Below are 20,432 nucleotides of genomic sequence, written 5' to 3'. Positions count from 1 at the left end.
AACTATACCCAATTTTTTTTGTCCACATGAAATATGTAAGTTATGGTCCAAAAATGAAAAAAAAACCCAATTGAACTTAAGTTTAGAAGTAAAACGGTATGGGAGTCGGGCGGTAGTGCAACAGATTAAGCACCGGTGGCACAAAGCGCAAGGACCGGTGTGAAGATCCCGGTTCGAGTCCCCCGCTCCCCACCTGCAGGGGAATTGCTTCACAGGTGGTGAAGCAGGTCTGCAGGTGTCTGTCTTTCTCTCCCCCTCTCTGTCTTTCCCTCCTCTCTCCATTTCTCTCTGTCCTGTCCAACAAGGATGACATCAATAACAACAACAAAAATAACTACAATAAAACAACAAGGGCAACAAAAGGGAATAAATAAAAGAAAAAACAAATATATATATTTTAAAGAAGTAAAGTGGTTTATCAATTTATACTGCACTTTTTTTTTGTTGCCTCCAGGGTTATTGCTGGGGCTCGGTGCCAACACTATGAATCCACTGCTCCTGGAGGCCATTCTTTTTTCAGAAATTGAGAGAAGAGGGAAGATAGGAAGGGAGAGAGAAAGAGAGACATCTGTAGACCTGTTTCACCACTTGTGAAGTGTCCCCACTGCAGGTGGGGAGCCGGGGCCTCGGACCCGGTTCCTTGCGAAGGCCCTTGTGCTCAGTAGTGTGTGCGTTTCACTGGGTGCACCACCGCCCACAATTCCTACAGTGGCGAAGATAAGGCAGAGCCCAGTTGTGAGCACGTTGACTGGAAACCTAGCGCTTTCTTGCAGCCCTCTGCTCCACCGGCCGCTGCGCTGATCTGATCTCGGCCGGCTCTCTCCACGGCTCTAGAGAAGCTGCCAGACATCGCAGGGCCCTTCTCAATTATTAGGCCAGTGACCTGAACAGAGTGCCAATCCCTGTGCGGGCACAAGGCCACGGCTGACATTCTCAGGCCTCGGTCACTTGATCTCGTGGCAAAGGGGAGGGATGCCCGAGAGCTGGGCAGAGGGCAGGGCCCAAGAAAGCACAGGTCTGCTGTGCTGGGGCGAGCAGATATAGCAGAATGGTTATGCAAAAAGTTTCTCATGCCTGAGACTCTTAAACTCCCCAGTTCAATCCTTAGCACCACCACTAGCCAGAGCTGAGTAAGGTTTTGTTTGAACAAACTATGTTCTGCTGTCCTGTTGGAGCAGGACTCTGTCGTCACAGAGTCCCCAACGGCCCGAGTCAGCTGTCTGAGCCCATGGACAGGACGCCCCACTTGGCCATCGTTGCAGAGGGGATGAGGTTTCTCCCCTGGGCATTGCTCCACTTGGCAGGGACAGAAAACCCTCTCGATCCACTTTGGGAAAGCTGATTAAGCCTCAGGGAGAGGAGACCTGGGTAGCTTTTGCTCAGTGCTCAGCAGTGGAGACAGAAGCCACCCTGCTGAATTCACACAGAATTGATTTTTTAACCAGAGTAAATTTACCAGAGGGAGCAGTAAGAACATCGTTTTCCTTTATCTTTTATTTTTTTAATTATCTTTATATATTTACTGGATAGAGACAGTCAGAAATCAAAAAGGAGGGGGGTGATTCCAAGGGAGAGAGACAGAGATACACTTGCAACCCTGCTTCACCACTGGTGAAGCTTCCCACCCCCCGTAGGTGGGGACCAGGGACTTGCACCTGGGTCCTGCACACTGAAAAGCGGGCACTTAACCAGGTGTGCCACTGCCTGGCCCGAGGTTATCAGTGGGGCTTGGTGCCAACACTACAAATCCACTGCTCCAGTTTTTATTTCTTCTTTCTAAATTTTTTTATTGCATAGAACAGAGAGAAACTGAGAGAACTGGGAGATAGAGAGAGGGACAGAAAGATAGAACCCTGCAGGCCAGCTTCATTGCTTGTGAAGCAGACCCCTTACAGGCAGGGATCCAGGCTTGAACCCGGATCCTTGCACTTGGTAATATGTGTGCTTAACCCGGTGTTCCACTGCCCAGTCCCCAGCACGTCACCTTTCCCATGAGCACTTTCCTGTCCCCGATGCTGTTGAAGTGTATCTATACGATGGAGCCCATTCTGCGTGTTTTCAAATTCCATTACGCAGGTGATTTCAAACTGTGGGCATCGTTTCAAATCTGGAGTAACCCTGAAGAAGATGCAATATTTCTATCACAGTTGAGCGGGGGTGAGTGTTGTCTAGGTGACGAAGTGAACCTCTGTGGCCCCACGGCTTCCTCCCAACTTTATGCTGAAATGAGAGGACAGGTGATGTTTAAAAAATATTTATTTATTTATTCCCTTTTGTTGCCCTTTTGTTATTATTGTTGTCGACGTTGTTGGATAGGATAGAGAGAAATGGAGAGAGGAGGGGAAGACAGAGAGGGGGAGAGAAAGACAGACACCTGCAGACCTGCTTCACCGCTTGTGAAGTGACTCCCCTGCAGGTGGGGAGCCAGGGGCTCAAACCGGGATCCTTGTGCAGGTTCTTGAGCTTTGCATTCTGTGTGCTTTCACCCTCTGTCTTCCCTCCTCTCACAGTTTCTCTCTGTCCTAGCCAAGAACATCAACAACAGCAATGGAAAAAGATGGCCGCCAGGAGCCATCCAGCAGCGGATTCAGAGTGCAGGCATTGAGCCTCGGCGATAACCCTGGAGGCAAAAATCAATCAATCAATCAATCAATCAATCAATCAATCAAATTCATCTTATGTGTAGAGGGAAGAAGATGTAGGTGTTTTTATCTTTGCCAAGATAGAATCTTTACAGAAAATCATCACTTTTTAGTTCCATTTTTTTTTTTGCCAGAGCACTGTTCAGCTCTGGCTTATGGTGATGTGGAGAATTTAACCTGGGGCCAGGGAGCCTCAGGCATGAGGGTCTGTTTGCATAACCATTATGCTACCTCTCCTGCCCCTCAAAAAATTTTTTTCATTGTATATATTTTTTGGCTTTTATTTTATTTACTTATTTTCATTTTTTAACTTGTGATCAGTAGTGAGCCACAGATAGTAAGATTATAGGGAATATCTCCACTCCACACCCACCACCATAGTGCTGTGTCCCCACCCTCCGACTTCCCAAAGATCGCCACCAGAGTGCTCACACGGCTCAGACACAGTTTGCTTGCTTCTGTTGTTGTTGTTGTTTTTCCAGGTTCATGTCCATGTGGCTCAGTTCTAGAGATTCTGCATTTGAGTGAAACCCTCTGGCAGTTGTCTTTCATCTCCTTATGTACTTTGCTGAGTATAGTCACTTCCTGTTCCAGCCCTTTTGTCCCAGAGGACACAATATCATCTTTTTTGATTGCAGAGTAGTATTCCACGGAGTCTATATCCCATCACCTTTTGAGCCAGTTATCTGTTGATGGGTATCTAGGCTGATGCCACTCTTTCCCATTAGACTTTTAACTTCAAGGATTCTTCGTATAATCTCTTAATGTTCCTTTTAAGGACACTGCACTCTTGCTTCATTGCTGTCCTGATTTCTATGTCTGGGGCTGTATTTCCTTCCCAGTTCTCTTCTCTACCTGTAATCTCTCTTTACTCCAATATTTGAAACTATTTATTTACTAACACAAGGTGAAGGGAGAGGGAGAGGGAGAGAGGACATAGGGGATCATCTCTCTGGCACATGCAGTACTAGGATTGAACGGGGGACCTCCTGCTTTGTTTTTGTTTATTTTTGGCTTTTTTTTTTTTTACCACCAGGGTTATCACTGCTGGCATGATTCCACCTCTTTTTTTATATTTTTTTGCTCCCAGGGTTATTTTCGGGGCTTGGTGCCTGCACCACAAATCCACTGCTCCTGGAGGCCATTTTTTCCCTTTTGTTACCCTGGTAGTTTTACCATTGTTGTAATTATTATTACCGTTGTTATTGATGTTATTGTTGTTGAATAGGATAGAGAGAAATAGAGAGAGGAGCGGAAGACAGAGGGAGAGAGAAAGACAGACACCTGCAGACCTGCTTCACCACCTGTGTAGAGACTCCCCTGCAGGTGGGGGGCCTGGGGCTCGAACCGGGATCCTTTCGTCAGTCCTTGCACTTTGTGCCACATGCACTTAACCTGCTGCACTACCGCCCGACTCCCTCTCTCTTTTTTAATAGAAAGTGAGAGACAGAGAAAAGAGATATCACAGCATTGCTCACAAGACTAGTAAAAACGAACTCTATCAATGACATAATATATTATACCTTATACTTTGTTGGCTCTAAAATGCTATCAATTATAAGGTGTTCCAAGCTTTACAAACCACCAAAAAAGAAAAGTCTGTGCCACCAAATGTTGGTGCCACAACGTAACTTCTGTTCCAGGGGATCTGTGAGCCGGGCATGGCAGCTTCTTGTTGCTGGGAAGGGCCCTTCTTCTGTACTGGGGGGCTTGGTAGATCCCCTGTTTCCTTGCTGTTCACTGGGAATCCTTTCATATTTCATATTTCACCCACCAGCACAACAGCCAGCTACTTGTAGGCATATTTCCCAGTACCTCTCACACAAAGGACTTGCTACGTTTCCCCAGCAAACACTGACCTGCTATCCCTCCTCCAGTGAAAAATGTGCTTCACTACGGATAAATGATTCTCGGGGCTGTGGATGCTGGAGTTGTTGCTGGCGGTGTTTTGGTTTTTCTAGGTATATGATGGCTTGTAGTCTTAGGCCTGTTTACCGTGTGATCTGTTGAAGATTTTCTGTAAGACAATGAAACTCATCACGCTCTGTGTTTGGCCTGCTCTTAATGGAAAAGATGATGTTATCAATCCTTTTGACCAAACTGTGGATAATCAACAATTGTATTCCAGCAGCTGTCTGGTTCACTGGAATGTCTGGTCTCAGGGAGCTGGAGTAACAGCAATGCACCAGAGTCACACGCCTGAAGTCCGGGGGTACAGATTCAACTCCTCGGCATTGCCATGCCAGAGAGGAGCCGTGCTCTGATATCTCTCTCCTCCCCCACCCAGGAAAATTAATAAGTACATCTTAAAAAAAAAAGAAAGAAAGGGAGCTGGGCAATAGCACAGCGGGTTAAGTGCACATGGTGCAAAGCGCAAGGACCGGTGTAAGGATCCCGGTTTGAGCCCCCAGCTTCCCACCTGCAGGGGAGTCGCTTCGCAAGTGGTGAAGCCAGTCTACAGATGTCTGTCTTTCTCTCCTCCTTTCTATCTTCCCCTCCTCTCTCCATTTCTCTCTGTCCTATCCAGAAACAACAGCTATGACAACAATAACAACTACAACAAGGGCAACAAAATGGGAAAAATGGCCTCCAGGAGCAGTGGATTCATAGTGCAGGCACCGAGCCCCAGTGATAACTCTGGAGGCAAAAAAAAAAAGAAAAGAAAAAAAGAAAAGACATAGCTATAGTGGTGGGGTTGGTGGTACGTGTGGCATGGGGCTTCACCCTGTCTATAATCTTAAACTCTCGTAACCCACTATTAATCACAAAATTTTTTTAAAAAAGTGGGATTAAAACAAAAAGAGGGAGTCGGGCTGTAGCGCAACAGGTTAAGTGCAGGTGGCGCAAAACGCAAGGACAGGCATAAGGATCCCGGTTCGAGCCCCCGGCTCCCCACCTGCAGGGGAGTCGCTTCACAGGCGGTGAAGCAGGTCTGCAGGTGCCTGTCTTTCTCTCCCCCTCTCTGTCTTCCCCTCCTTTCTCCATTTTTTTTTTTTTTTTTCATCAGGCTCTGTAGAGACTGTCAAAAATTGCCAATGCCAACTGTATTTCAATTAGCAGTAATCGCGCCTGGGATAAACCTCATTGGCTACGATACTGCCACTGTGCAAAGCTCCTCTCTCCATTTCTCTCTGTCCTATCCAACAACAACGGCATCAATAATAGCCACAACAATAAAACAACAAGGGCAACAAAAGGGAATAACAAAAAAAAAAGACACATCCAGAATGTAGAGTTAAAATGTGGAAGATAAAAGGAATTGTGGTAAAGTAGCTCTCAGATGATAACAGTGACGACACTATGAACACTGAGAACGAGGTAACTGGAAATCGGGACAGACAGTTTTGTAGGACGAGGGGACGGGGAGGTGTGTGTGCTGCTGCTGAGGCAGCAGTCAGCATGACACGCGAAACCTTCCTGCAGTGTTGAGGACGTACGTCCATGTGAATGACCGATCTCAAGACTCCCTGATGCTGGCTAGGCATGCTGTTGGGAGATAATATTGGCATCTGCTCACTAATCAGCTCAAAGGGCCGAGGAAGGCTGTCTCTGCTTAGCAGCTGTGGATGCAGGGCACTCTTATTCGGTGTGTTCTAAATAGAACTGTGAATTATCTGAAATTTTACGCTATGCGTGTAACTGATAAGCAGAAAATTTACATCAGAAATAAGTCAGTGCCGGCATAAGACATGTGAATATCAGTTTCCATTCTTAGCAAATGCTATTAAAGTTTACAAGTCACATTTGCCACCGTGTGTGTGTGTGTGTGTGTGTGTGTGTGTGTGTGTGTGTGGTGTGTATCATCAATAGGAGGCAGGGAGACAGGGCTATAGCACAAGGTGAACACAGGAGGGCCTAGGTTCCATCCCTGGCACCGCTCACAGCCAGGGCCCAGAAGTGCTCTGGTGGGGTGGAGAAATCTCAGGGATAATTTCCTAGCAGCAGATACAACACCGGGGTACAACGTTATCAAGTCTTGTCACTGGCTTGGGAGGGGAGGAGGAGGGTGATGGCTGAACCTGTGAGAGCACCAGCTGACATGCCTGAGGCCCCGGGGGCCCGGGTTCAGTCCCCCATACCACCTTAAGCCACAGCTGAGCAGCTCTCTGGTTTCTCTCTCTCACGCTGTCATGGTAAATAAACGAATCATTTTTGACATAGTTTATTTATTTGTTGCATAGAGGCAGAGAGAGGGCCTTGGGGCTCACAAGGCTCTGGTGTGAGGGGCGTGTTGCAGGACTCCTGAGCTGGCCAGCTCCATGAGTTGCATCCACCAGCGTCTCTGTACCAGGGCCTGGTAAGAAGGTGGCTTCTTCTTTTCCTCCTTCTCCTCCTCTTTTAAATTGTCTCTTTGCATATCCCAGCCCCCAACATTGCTCAGCTCTGTCTTATGGCGGTGCAGGGGACTGAACCTGAGACTTTGCAGCCTCAGGCATGAAAGTCTCTTTGCAAAACCATCATTCTATCTATCCGCAAGAAATCTTCTTGCCCTCACGGTGTTGCATGATTGTTGCAGGAGGAACCAGGTGGTGGTGCACCCAGCTGAGAACACATGTTACCATGCTCAAGGACCAAGGTTCAAGGCCTAGCTCCCCACCTGCAGAGGGACTGGTGAAGCAGTGCTGGAGGTCTTTCTCTATCAATGTGTGTCTCTCCCCCACACCTCTCAATTTCTCTCTGTCCTATCAAATAAAAATAAATAATAAAAACAAGATTAAAACAAAACTGTTGTAGGATGTAAAAGAAAGAGCCGGAGACACTGGATGTTAGCTCACCGGTAGAGAACACAGGTCACCATGAGCTAAGACCAGGGTTCAAGCCCCTGCTCCCTGCCTGCAGTGGGGAAGCCTCTCGAGCCATGGTGTGGGGCTGGAAGTGTCTCCCCTCCCCTTCTCTGTCCCTTGCTCCCTATGAGAAAGGACGAGAGCAGAAAGGAAAACATGCAGTGGTCGCAGGGAATGGCGAATGGGGGAGCCATGCAGGCATCGAGCCCCAGCAGTGGGCCAGAAAAGAGAGGAAAGAAAGATCTAGATAGAAATAAGGAACTGGATAAAAAGGAAGGGAGAAACACCCTAGGTAACAGGTGCATCTGATCTGGAGCTTTGCATGCTGGTCTGAGACTAGATCCCGCACCGTGTCCTTGGTATGAATGCGTCCTGAGTCCCGGCATCTATCCCAGGCTTCCAGATATCGCTGTCAGGCAGATCAGCCAATTTAAATATTAAGCCCCTGGATTTTCTCCCGATACCACCATTCCTGCTTGTTTTATGCACCCCTTGGCGTTGCCAGGCAAGAGGGAAGCTGACTTAGCGAAATCAGAGGACAAGCTTCTTGAGAACATCTCCGTCTCTGTGCTCAGGGACTGTCTAGAAGACGGTGTCAGGCGGCCACGTGCAAATGCACCACCTACAGAATCCGCTGTCACCGCTGACTGTGCTTAACGGACACAGAGGTAAACACTGCCTCCACCGCCACAGCCAGAGTCTCCACAGACAAGGCAGGTGACGCTGCTTTTGAGTGGCCCAGGCAGTGCGGCCTTTGACTTTCTAGAAGGTATTGACCTGTGGTCAGAGGACAAATAATTGGCTTTTCTTTTCCAGCTCTCTGGCAAAAGCCCTGCCACTCAGAGAGACCCAGTGAACAGCCCAAATTCATTCAGGTTACTAGGAAAAGTGACTTGGAACGCCACTCAAGGATCAAGGCATCACACATCATGCTGGTTGACAAAGCCCTTGTGTTGTACCCAGAACTACCTCAGTGATGTTCAGCTTTTGACTCATGATACAGATGATTGTGGATTTGTTTTTTATTTTATTTTTTTTGCCTCCAGGGTTATTGCTGGGGCTTGGTGCCTGCACTATGAATCCCCTGCTCCTGGAGGCCATCTTTTCCATTTTATTTGATAGAGACAGAGAGAAATTTTAAGAAGAGGGATATATATATATATACATATATATATATATAGAGAGAGAGAGAGAGAGAAAGTAGACACCTGCTTCACCACTCATGAAGCAGACCCAGGGCAGGTGGGGAGCCGGGGGCTCAAACCCAGATCCTTGCACTTAGTGCTATGTGTGCTTAACCAGGTGGGCCTCCTTCCAGCTCCTGGATTCATTTTTCCAAACCTGGTTGCCTCCATCCCATTGTTGATTTGTCCCATCTGTCAACATTTCAAAAAGACTAAACGCCGATTAATTTTCAACCAAAGGCTGAAAAGCTAAACCCTTCCATGAAGGGTTTCCGACCTGACCAATTTGTCTTAACGTCTTTGGGAGTTCCAACTATCCCTGAGGGTCTTTGGGAAGGACATGTTAGCTGTCTGTCCTGTTACCTTACTGTCCTGTGGTCATCTGGTTGTGACAGCTTCTTGTTATCTCAAGGAAAAGAGCCAATGATCTTGCTTTGACCATTTCCATTCTTTTTTTTTTTTTTCTTGCCTAAGAGGTTTGCTGGATGTTGAATTCTGTATTCCTCAAAGTCTAGAGGCTAGAAAAACCTGTTAGTCTTCGGACAGGACCTGAAAAGAATAGTTTACATACCCGCCACGTCCCAGTATCTCCCTTCACAGAGAACAAGACTCGTGAGATGGGGCCACCATTTCCCAGCGACCATGCATCATCATTTCAGACCTGTCCATTCTGGGACAGATATTCATCTCTCTAGACCCCTCCCTGGTCCTTATGGAGTCCAGTGGTCGAGCTGATAGGCAAGCCCAAAGGAGATACCAAGGACAGGGAGATCTCTCCTCTTTTGCCTTCCTTTTGATTTCATTGTCTCATTGCTCATGACTAAAGAAGGCAGGGCAACGTGTGATGGTGACGGAGTGAGGGAGCAGAGACTGGAGTGTTTGCACCGGGACGTTTTCTTTGGGAAATAGCTCCAGCAGGTCTTGGAGAGTTGTGTGTTTGGGGACCTGCGTGGGCGGCTCCAAGACAAAGCTTCCCTCCAATACTCACAACAGGAGCTGCAGAGAGGGGAGGGGAGGGGAAAAATGGCCAGATGCCTTGAAACTCGGTCACCAGCCCACCTTCACACACTTTGGAGACCAAAGTCCTTCTTGGGCTGGGCTTTATGCCGTCTTTTTCCTAGACAGAGCCTCTTAATTCACACGCGCACACGCAAGCACACACCCTTGACTCCCGACGCACATGATGAAGGGGAGAGACAGAGAGGAGCCACCGAGAGAACAGAGCCATCTTACCGTCTTTCATCTCAAGTCGCTTTGCTTCTCTGGTTTGTGGGACTTTGGTTTTGGAGTCTCAGCCCAATTTGAACGCTCGAGCTGCCTATTACTGGTGGAAAAGGGGGGGGAAGAAAGAGCCGCTCCCCCTGTCTCTTTGCCTTAATCTGCTGTTCACGTGGAAGTGTGTGCGGCTGACCCAAACCTCACTGACATGCCAGCGGGCAGCCACAGGCCGAGGGGTGTTTGATTTCTAAATGAAATGTATAATAGGCACCATGCCTTCTGAGCTGGAACGTTCATGGAAAATCACATGCCGCTCACATGAGGGCCCAGATCTTTTTTTATTATTTTAATGAATTGAGTTTTTCCAGTGCACCAGGGAGATAAGAAGATACCTGCCAATAGCCCTCTGATTGTGCCCTCGGCCAATTGGTGGGCTCGAACACGGGGACTGCTCTCGGCAATTGGGTTTGTGTGTTCAGTCAAGATTTTGCTTTGGGTTTGAAGCTTTCTGCTCAAACAAAGCCCAGACGCTCCCGGGACGGTAGAAACCATCACATTCAGGCCCCTTCTTTGTCTCTTTAAAGAGCCGAGGTGGTTTGAAAAAAATCCGTTGTGGGACACCTTGTTCTGGAGATAATGATAATGAAGATGAGAGAAGACCACAGGCCGTACGTTCTGGCATAAGTTTGGAAAGGGGGGCAGGGAGGTTGAAAAGGTAGAAAACCACAGCAAGGCCAACAGATCAGCCAACGGGAGAGAAGCCAACAGGTTAGAGGGGCCTTGGGAGCATCTGAAACAGAGAGATCAGTGGGGAAAGTGTTTGGAATGAGAAATAAAACACTCCTTCCTGTTGGGGAGGAAGGGAGGTGGAAGGTGCCTGAGAAATGGGAGGGGAAAAAAAGCAATTAAAATGCAGACCTGAACAAAGACCAGATGAGGGCGGCTGATGTCAGCGTGGTTTTGGGAACTGGGCTTCTGCTAAATTACATATATATATGAAATGTTGTTTTTTTTTTTTTTTTTTGTCCAGGAACAAAGGAAGAATGTTGTGGAGAAAGGGAATGCCAGATGCTTTAGGAAAATGAGGCCCAGCACAAAAAAAAGCTCAGAAGAGACAAAGACAATCAAGTTATGGGCAGGACACAGAGGCTCAGACAAAAGGCAAGATGACTGACTGACTCACCGGAAGGAAGGAGGGAAACATGGCTCACAATAACCTTTGAAAGACGCGGCTTGGAGACTCACTAGCCGGTGTGCACTGCTTGGCCTTGAGGGGCTCACTGCCTTTGTTCAGTGAGCCATTTCCCCATTTTCTTTTTTTTTCTTTTTCTTTTCTTTTTTTTTTTTTTAGGGCATAAACAGGAAAAGGGTTTGAAAGATGAGTCTGGATGCTCAGGGCTTGCCATCTGCAGGTGAGGCTGAGATAAAACTTTGGCTCTGAGAGAGGGGCAGACTGTAGCTGTGGTCACCTGGGCTCAGCTTTCTCTAGAAGTGGCTTCCAAGAGAGAATACACGATAAAAAAAAAACACACCAAGAAAGCCATGTCATCAGACTCACTCGTCCTCACTTCTTAGCCGGGATGCTTTTCCCGTACATCGCAGACATCCCGGGGAGGTAGAGGGGAGTCGGGTGGGCATTGTCAGTGGGGGAGAGTGGGACCTTAGCAGGCAACAAGTTGTCTTCCTTTGCAGAGCACCAAGTCTCTAGGGCTTAGCCGTGTGCTTTTGCAAACAGAAGCACACCCAGGGCCACTGCTGAGCTGGGCCTTGGTCAGTCAGTCCATCAGGATGTTGCCCCTTGAAAACAGGGCCGGGGGATGACTTGTGGACAGGGATGATCTTCATCCTTGGAGATGTGGCTCTCAAAACGTTAGGGGCCAGCCCCTCAGGGTGCATGCTCTCTGCACCATAGGGAGTGCTCTGATTCATCATCAGGGAGTTGCCACACTATCATTTTTAAATTGATATATATAATGAATATTTTATTTACTCATTATTGGATAGAGACAAAGAGAAATTGATAGGAGGAGATAGAAAGGGAGAGAGATAGACAGACATCCACAGCCCTGCTTCACGGCTTGTGAAGCTTTCCACCTGCAGGTGGACACCAGGGGCTTGAACCCGGGTCCTTGTGTATTATTAATGTGTGTGCTTAGCCATGTGTGTCATGACCTGGCCCCCAACCTTATTTGTTCTTAATAAAATAAACTTTTCTTAAGTTCATTAAGGTCATGTCTACAAAAACTTAAAAAAAAAAAGAAAAAAAGGCTTCTAATTGAGTTGCAGGCTAAGTGTTTGATAGTAAAAGTTCATCTCTCCCAGGAAACACAAAACTCTACACAAAGGGGTGAAACCCCGGGGTTGCTGGGGGTTGCTGGGGGTTGCTGCTCCGCGGTTTGAGAGCTGGTGACACAGGGTGTGGGACAGTCCTGGGAGAGGACAAGGCGGACCTGGAGAACAGAGAAACAGAGGTGTTGAAGGCCTCTCTGAGTCCCCATCCCGTGCACAGTGTTCATGTGAAAATCTGCTAAAAGTGAATGCTCTTCCTACTCTTTGAGAACTTCCTTTTTTTTAATATTTAAAAAAGTATCTTTATTTGTTAATTGGATAGAGACAGCCAGAAATCAAGAGGGAAGGGGGAAGATAGAGAGGGAGAGACACCTGCAGCCCTGCTTTGCCGCTTATGAAGCTTTCCCCCTACAGGTAGAGACCGGGGGCTTGAACCAAGGTCCTTGTGCACTGTAATGTGAATGCTTAAACAGGTGTGCCATGGCCTGGTCCCTGTCCTCTAGAACTTTCTACGGGGTATGAATGCATGCACATTGACTCTGGGAATGGAAAAGCAGATTAGTCGCTGCCTGCCCACAAGGATCTCCCGACAAGAAGTTCCAGAGCAGGGACACTGGCTTTATATCGATTCCAGGACCTAAAGGCAGAGAAATCACAGTTACGGTTTCTTAGTGTTCATAGTTTCTCAGATGTCCGCTATGCGCTAGCTTGTTTGGTGCCTGAGGATGGCCATAGACTGGGACGCTGTAAGATGTCTGATTTTGTTCTCATGATCTGAGGTGGAATAGCCAAGATAAAGATTTGTGGACTCACACACACACACACACACACACACACACACACACACACACACACACACACACACACTCACACACACACACACTCACACACACACTCACACACACTCACACACACACTCACATACATACACACACACTCACTCACACACACACACACACTCACACACACACACACACACACTCACACACACTCACACATACTCACACACACACACTTACACACACTCACTCACACACACTCACACACACTCACACTCACACACACTCACTCACACACACACTCACACTCACACACACTCACTCACACACACACACACTCACACACACTCACACACTCACACACACTCACACACACTCACACAAACACACACACTCACACACACACACACATTCACACACACACACATACACACACACACTCACACACACACACACACTCACACACTCACACACACTCACACACACTCACACACACTCACACACACTCACACACACACACTCACTCACACACACACTCACACTCACACACACACACACACACTCACACACACACACACACTCACACACACTCACACACTCACACACACTCACACAAACACACACACTCACACACACACACTCACACACACATTCACACACACACACACACACACTCACACACACACACACTCACACACTCACACACACTCACACACACTCACACACACACACACACACACACACACACACACACACACTCACACACACACACGTCCTTTTTGTCTGGAAGAGAATTTGAACGTCTCCTTGACATTTCTGTTCATCTTTCAGTGGGGTTTGTGAAAAATAAGATGTTTTCCAGAGCTTTGGTGACGGGAATGGCTGTGGGATCCCTCTTGTTTCATACTCTTGGTAAATCACCAACAAAGAGCAGGAGAAACAGCATGTGGTTATGTGAACGAGAGGCTCTGAGCTCCTAGCTCAGTCCCCAGTGCTGCCATAAGCCAGAGCTGATCTGGTCTCTCTCTGTATCAGTCCCTGTGTCTTTCATCAAAAATAAAGTATATATTTTAAAATTACTAATAAAATGGAAATAAGAGAAAAGAAAGGTAACAGTCACATGTTAGAAAGTTAATCCTAAACATACAAAATAAATAATGAAATTTGTCTTTAAAGTAAGAAAAAAAGATGTTTGCTCTCGAGCACAGTCTCAGTGTTGGAGGGCAGCTTAGGGAGAGCAGCACTCTCCCCCTGCACCCTGCCCCCTGCCCCCTACCCCTGCACTCTGCAGGAAGCCAGGTCAGGCCCAGAAGCCCAGTCTGTGCACATCCTGCCCCAGCTCCCTCCTGACCTGACTGCACCGGCCACAACATGCAGATGGAGGCAGATGTGACCCTTGGAGACCAAGGCTGAAATGAAGCTCATCCCCTGAGGTCCCGCCCTTCCCCAGAAGAGACTAGAAAAACTGGGGAGACCTGGGGGCTGGCGTCTCTCTCCTTCTCTCTCTCTCTCTCTCTCTCCTACATACCTACATGATTTACACCTTCTTCTCCTTTTCTGTCCTTAATTAATCCTAATAAATTCTTATCTTCTCCCCTGAAACATGACTGTCCCTGCGACTCTTCCATGTAGGAGTCAGTCTAGAACCTCACCACAGGAGGGAGCTGGGGAATGGCCCCAGTGAGCTGTTCTATCCTCTTGCAGGACACATTGGGCTTCTGGGACCTTCCCCTGGTCCCTTCTCCAGGCTTTCCCTCAGCTGTCCTCCAACAATATGACTTTCTATCTGTGGATTCAGCAGAAGCATATTCAGTACTCTGAAGGTTCCCCAATCTTTCAGATTCTTCAAAATAAAAAAAAACCTCCTTCAATACCTTTAGGTGTTCATCCTGTCTGACAACCAGCTAAATGAAAACAAGGAGGTTTTTCAGCCCACAGTCTATGAAAAAGTGAGGACAAAGTCTCTCTGGGACTCTCTGGAGAAAGGCCAACTGGCCAGGATTCCTTTGCCTCAAACCTCACCCACTTCCCAGAGTAGCCTGGCTTTTGTTGTCCTCCCTGGTGTTTCTGTCGCGTTGCCAATGACTTCATCTCATTATCCTGTGTAGTTTTCCTCCATAACAGCCCCCCCATACTCCTCCCTGTCCCCCCTGTGTCTCCTGAGACCCACACCTGCAGGTCAGAGAGTGAGAGACAAGGAGCAGAGAACAATAGGACGCAGCAGCTCTGCTTCCTGGGTCTGCTCCTGGGGCACTGTGGGGTCTCTGCATTGTTAGTCAGCTTGCTAATTGTGATTCAGCTGCCAGGACCTGTCCTACCTGCTCAGCCCCTCCGGGTTGCTTCCTCGCCAAGCCTGGTAATTAGAGGATGACTTCTGTCCTCCTCAGCTGGCAAATGGGAGCCATGTCTGGGTTGCTGTTCCCACAGGGACTCTGCTGGGGGCAAGATTCAAGAGGGGTGGTCGGGGGTCGGACCTGAGAAGTCCTTCCTGGACTGCAACAAACTTAAGGATAGTTTTTTTTTTCTTCCAAAAACATGCATTCTAAAATGAAAGTACTTCTCAGTCAGCTTTTTCTTTCCTCATGAGTGTAAGAGTGGCTCCTTCTGGATTTATAGACTGTGTGAAATCAAAACTGAAGACAGAAAAAGAATGACAGCCGATGCCACAGGAAATTGAACTTTTCTAGTACAAATATACCAGAGCCCCCTGCTCAACTCTGGTTTATAGTGGTGCTGGGGATTGAACCTGGGATTTTGGAGTCTCAGCATGAGAGTCTCTGTGCAAAACCATTATGCTATCTACCCCTTGGAGATCCAGCTTTTAAGGCAGTGATAGCAAAGTCAGACAGGAGTGTTTGGGGGAGAACTTAGAAGGCTCTGACGTTTTCTTCAACAACCATGCCGTGTGTGTGTGTGTGTGTGTGTGTGTGTGTGTGTGTGTGTGTGGTTGGGGGACAGAGATGAGGTGAGAAGTCACCTGTCTTTCTTACCTTCTGTTCTTTTTTGAGAAAGTACCTGTCAGCTCTGGCTGGTGCTGGTGCTGGTGCTGGGGATCGAACCTGGACCACTCCATGCAGGGCCCTTCGTTACCTGTGTGCTGTCTCCCTGACTTGATTGGCCTCTTCAAACTTGCATCTAGGAGGCCCCCTGTCTATGAGGTGACTTTTGAGTTTGAAGGAGCACTACCCATGGCAGCCGTATGAAAGAATCGGCATCTATGCTAAGGAAGTCGGGGGCCTTTAGGACGGGGTGAGACGTTTTTGGATTTCCTTTGGCTACTGGCATGCAAAGAAGTGTGGGTCTGAGATTCCTGGAGAAAGGCCCTTACCTCTCAACTTCTCAGCAGAAGACACTGAGATGCTGTGCTTCCTGAGTCTGGGGGACACAGCGGTGACAGGGGACCCTGCTTCTCTTCCTTCTGGGCAGCCCCACCCTCCTTAACCTAGGCCCCACAGGCTGTGGGAGGAACTAGGTCTGTCTGAACTGGCAAGAATCAGTGCGGTAGAAGCCAGGCCAGGCAATCTGCTGTCTGTAAGCTTACTGTGCAGCTGACAGAACAGGGAAGCTAGAACTCCACACAGTGACCTACAAGTGTACTATGTAATCTTACACGCAGGCTGTGTATCCACGAACACTACACGTGACACATGTAAGGCGTCCTCACGTGTTGGTCTGCTTCTAAATTCTGCTTCTAAGACCTTCTGTTTTGATCATCACATTAGGTTCGCTTGTATTTCTTACGATGTGGTCTATTTACATTATCGTTTTTTTGCCTGGGTCCTGCCCTGCCTGCAGGGTATTGGTTTAATCCCCACTGGTTAGATGGAAGCTTTCTATGTTCTGTTCCCACTCTTTTTTTTGCTCTGCCCCCTCTCCTAATCATTTCCTTTCGCTTGCCACTTCCGGAGAAGAGATGCATAAAAGGCAATGTATCTGATTAATAAACAAGATACTGCTTCCCAGCTCAGCCATGAGTCCCTGGTCGTCTCTCTCACCCGCCCGTGAGGCTAGCCCGGCACTCACGTATGATACATTCTAGCACTGTATGTGATGTGCTCAGTACCAGTGCATTCAGTAGCTGTTTTCTGTAACATTCTCACCTTGTACTAGCACATATGATTGTTTATTACTATGTAGTAGGCATAGAGTTGTTGGGGGACACCGCGGGCATGGGGTCCGGGGGGCACGGACACTTTGTCTTTACTGGGTTTGCACACAGGAAACTACATGCACACTAGCACACTAGTGTAACTGAGGTAGGTGCACGTTGGTGGAGGTCTTTTCCAGTGTCGTATGAAGGGGGAGGAGTTTGCTTCACCGGGCCAATGAGAAGTGGGCCCCAGTGTGATGTAAGAAGGGTATAAAAGAGAGGAGCTTGTACAGAGAGGGGTCTTCGCCTTTTGGGACCAGGTCCAGAGACCCTCGAGAACCTGTCCTCCGAGCTTTAACTATAACTTCACTTTTGCATGTAACTTGTCTCAGACTGTAAGGAAGGACAAATTTAGAAACTGCACACCTATCAACACATGTCCTCTTGAAATTCTTTTAGAGTGAAAACCACGTTGAACCCCAGAAGGGAATCCTGTCTCTAAAAGCCTTCTTCAGAATGTATCGTGAAGACTATACTCTGGAGTCAGTGGCTATGATGACCACAGTCTATGTCACACCAGCATATTCTGTTAGTATATATTTGCAGTTTACGGTGCTTTGTCTCATGTATTCCATGTCTACGATTTCTGTAAGCATATATATAGCCTGACCTTTGACAGCTCGACAGAAGACTAAGAGACATAAATAGCCTGTGCTGGAAATGGTTTAGGAAGGGATAAGTGTGAGTGCAGTCTCTTTAAATCAGAATGCTCCCAGGGAAATAGCACCAAGGGGATGATTTGGATGGCTGGGATGCAAGGGCTTAGCTGAATTGGATAAAGGAAATGATTAATATTGTAGCACCCTAAACCAGAAAGCACTCACTAAATATTTGAGGAGGCTGACTGAAAAGTTTGTTTTCGTTTGCCCCAGTAAGATGTGTGAATCCACAGAGCTGAATAGAGAGAGCCCCCTTGGGAGCACCGCACCACGAGCAGAGATAATCTGCCTTCAGTATTTCTACAACGTATCAGCCACCCTTTCATGCCTCAAGGGATTGTCGACATTAACTGGGCTTTCCTGGAAATCAAGATCTGATTCAAATTGAGAGATGTAAGATTTTATGAACCTGAAGATTTAAAAGGCATTAAAATAAATGTTGACTAATCCCTCCAGGAAATCAGTCCGGGATTAGATTATGTCCCTCTGATGAATCAGAATTCTTAAGAAAATGGATAAAACCTCATGCATGTATTAAAGTCTGCATTTTCATCGGGGAACTAGAGAGAGCAGTGCACTCCTGCGGACGCTTTGTGATGCCTGCCTGCATTCTTCTTTGCAAAGCCAAAGTTCTGTTTAAATGTAACGGGATGGAAGATGTTTGGGACATTGGGTATTTTGTTGCATTTTGGAGAAGAGATGAATATTTTCACCTGAAAATAGGCCGTCTCTGAGTGATGTAGTTGCAAGGGGTTTTATAGAGTTTATGGTGTAATTTCTTCCCTTCTGCAAGGGGGGGGGGAGGGACACACAAGGCTCAGGAGGTGGGGCTTAGGGAGTGTCAGTAGAAAATGGCTAAGGAAGGCCGTGTCTTCCTCACTTTTATGTCCGAGAGGCGGCTGGCTCTACTGAAGGGAGAAACAGTCAGCTAAGCTGTCTCTGAGCCATTTTCCTGATTATTTTAAGTCACTTAAGTTACTAAAAATGTGATTGAAGAGAAGAATTAATTCCTTAGGGCAAAAAGAACCATCTGTTCACTGAAGCTTCAATTTGAGTTTGACGGGGTAAAAGACCACACAGGGCTGATGCCAAAAGCAATAGCAGAGATTGCGGGGCTGGACGACCGTTTTACTGTGGGCTGTGTGAGAGACATTTCAGGTGCATCGTTCCATGCCCTCCTGAGGAACACTAGATCTCTCCTGGGGTGACCTGACAGCACTGGCTTTCGTGGCCCAGAAGTGCAGGTCATTTCACTGATGGAGGTGAGCAGGCAGGTAGGTGGAGCCATCACCTCTAAGGTTCCCAAGCTGCTGATGCTGGAGGACAGTTTAGGGAAAGCAGCACCCTGCCCCTGCACCCAGCACCCTGCACCCAGCACCCTGCACCCAGCACCCTGTACCCTGCACCCAGCACCCTGCACCCTGTACCCTGCACCCAGCACCCTGCCCCTGCACCCAGCACCCTGCACCCTGCACCCTGCACCCAGCACCCTGCACCCAGCACCCTGTACCCTGCACCCAGCACCCAGCACCCTGCACCCTGTACCCTGCACCCAGCACCCTGCCCCTGCACCCAGCACCCTGCACCCTGCACCCAGCACCCTGCACCCTGCAGGAAGCCAGGAGCAGACCCAGAGGCAGGCCTAGAAGCCCAGCATGTCTGCACATCCTGTCCCAGTTCCTTCCCTATCTCCCAGACTGCAAAGGTCACGATATGCAGATGGAGGCAGAGGCAACACCTGGAGACACAGGCTGAAACTCATCCCCTGAGGGTCCTGTCTTCCCTTAGAAGGGACTAGAAAGCTGGGGAGACCAGGAAGCCAGGGACTTACAGCTCTTTTTTGAGGAGCCTACATGGCTTGCACTTTCTTTTCCTTTTCTGTCCTTACTTTCTCCCAATAAATGCTCATCTTCTCCCCTGAAACATGACTCTCTCTGTGATTCTTCCATGAAGGAGTCAGTCTGGAGCCTCTCTCAGGGAGGACCTGGGGAACAGCCCCAGTGAACTGCAGCCATTAAGCTAAGGAGGATTTGACGGCATGAGTCCTGACTGAAGTCTGCCTTGCTTTTGTGTCTGTAGAATTTTTCCTTTTTGATGCATGTGCTGACTGATGGAGATGTCTAAACTGCTAAGAAGTGGTCACTCCGAGCATTGGCTGAGATGAAGTGTCCTAAGGGAGATGAAGATGCTTTTTGGTTTCAGGGGCTGGAGTTGCCCATTCATCCTGAGCGCACTCTGATTCCTGATGTATGGAGCTCCTGTCTTCAACACTTAGCTTCCTTTCCTGCTCTCTGAGAGTGACTGTTGCCTCCTGAGTACGGATTTCTCCCTCAAGTGACTGGATCCTCAACTAGGGGTTTTTAGCTTTCTGGTATTTGCCCGGAAGTAGGGGTGCTTGCTCTGTGAGCCGCTGGGGGTCTCTGGTCGAAGGGGGTCTCACTGCCCCTGAGATTCACTGCAGGCAGGTGGCAACCACCCTGTCGTTTCGCGTAGAGCGTGAAAGGAAGACATTCCAGCCCATAAAATTGCTGGCCTAAGTGTTTGATTGTGTGTTTGTTTTGGCAATGCCTTGTCCACAGAATCTCTTTTGACAGTCGCTTTTCATCAGGCTACTTGAAGTTGGAGTGTCTCTGCCCTGTGGAGAAGGATTTTAGGTAGCAACTCGTCATGTAGCATGATGTATCAGATCCTATAATATAACATAATTTCTTTGGTCTCAGAACGGCT

At 47.9% G+C, this 20,432-nt stretch overlaps 1 long non-coding RNA gene and 1 pseudogene across 4 annotated transcripts; one reads left to right on the top strand and one right to left on the bottom strand.

Annotated features, from left to right (window-relative positions):
- The first annotated feature begins 1,352 nt into the window (after window positions 1–1,352).
- Window positions 1,353–18,356, top strand: LOC132534589 (uncharacterized). 4 transcript variants are annotated; one of them, XR_009546293.1, is made up of 5 exons: window positions 1,364–1,467; window positions 10,413–10,496; window positions 10,859–11,079; window positions 11,180–11,240; window positions 17,923–18,356. It is a non-coding gene; the product is annotated as an uncharacterized LOC132534589 (long non-coding RNA). The 4 variants fall into 4 exon arrangements; XR_009546294.1 differs by lacking the exon at window positions 17,923–18,356 and adding an exon at window positions 14,188–14,489; XR_009546291.1 differs by lacking the exon at window positions 17,923–18,356 and having other exon boundaries at window positions 11,180–11,903.
- On the bottom strand, window positions 5,650–5,756 carry LOC132534823 (U4 spliceosomal RNA; annotated as a pseudogene).
- Window positions 18,357–20,432: the final 2,076 nt, after the last annotated feature.

Source organism: Erinaceus europaeus, chromosome 19, assembly GCF_950295315.1.
Source record: "Erinaceus europaeus chromosome 19, mEriEur2.1, whole genome shotgun sequence".
NCBI classification, from domain to species: Eukaryota; Metazoa; Chordata; class Mammalia; order Eulipotyphla; family Erinaceidae; genus Erinaceus; species Erinaceus europaeus.
This window is presented reverse-complemented; position numbering and strand designations above follow the sequence as displayed.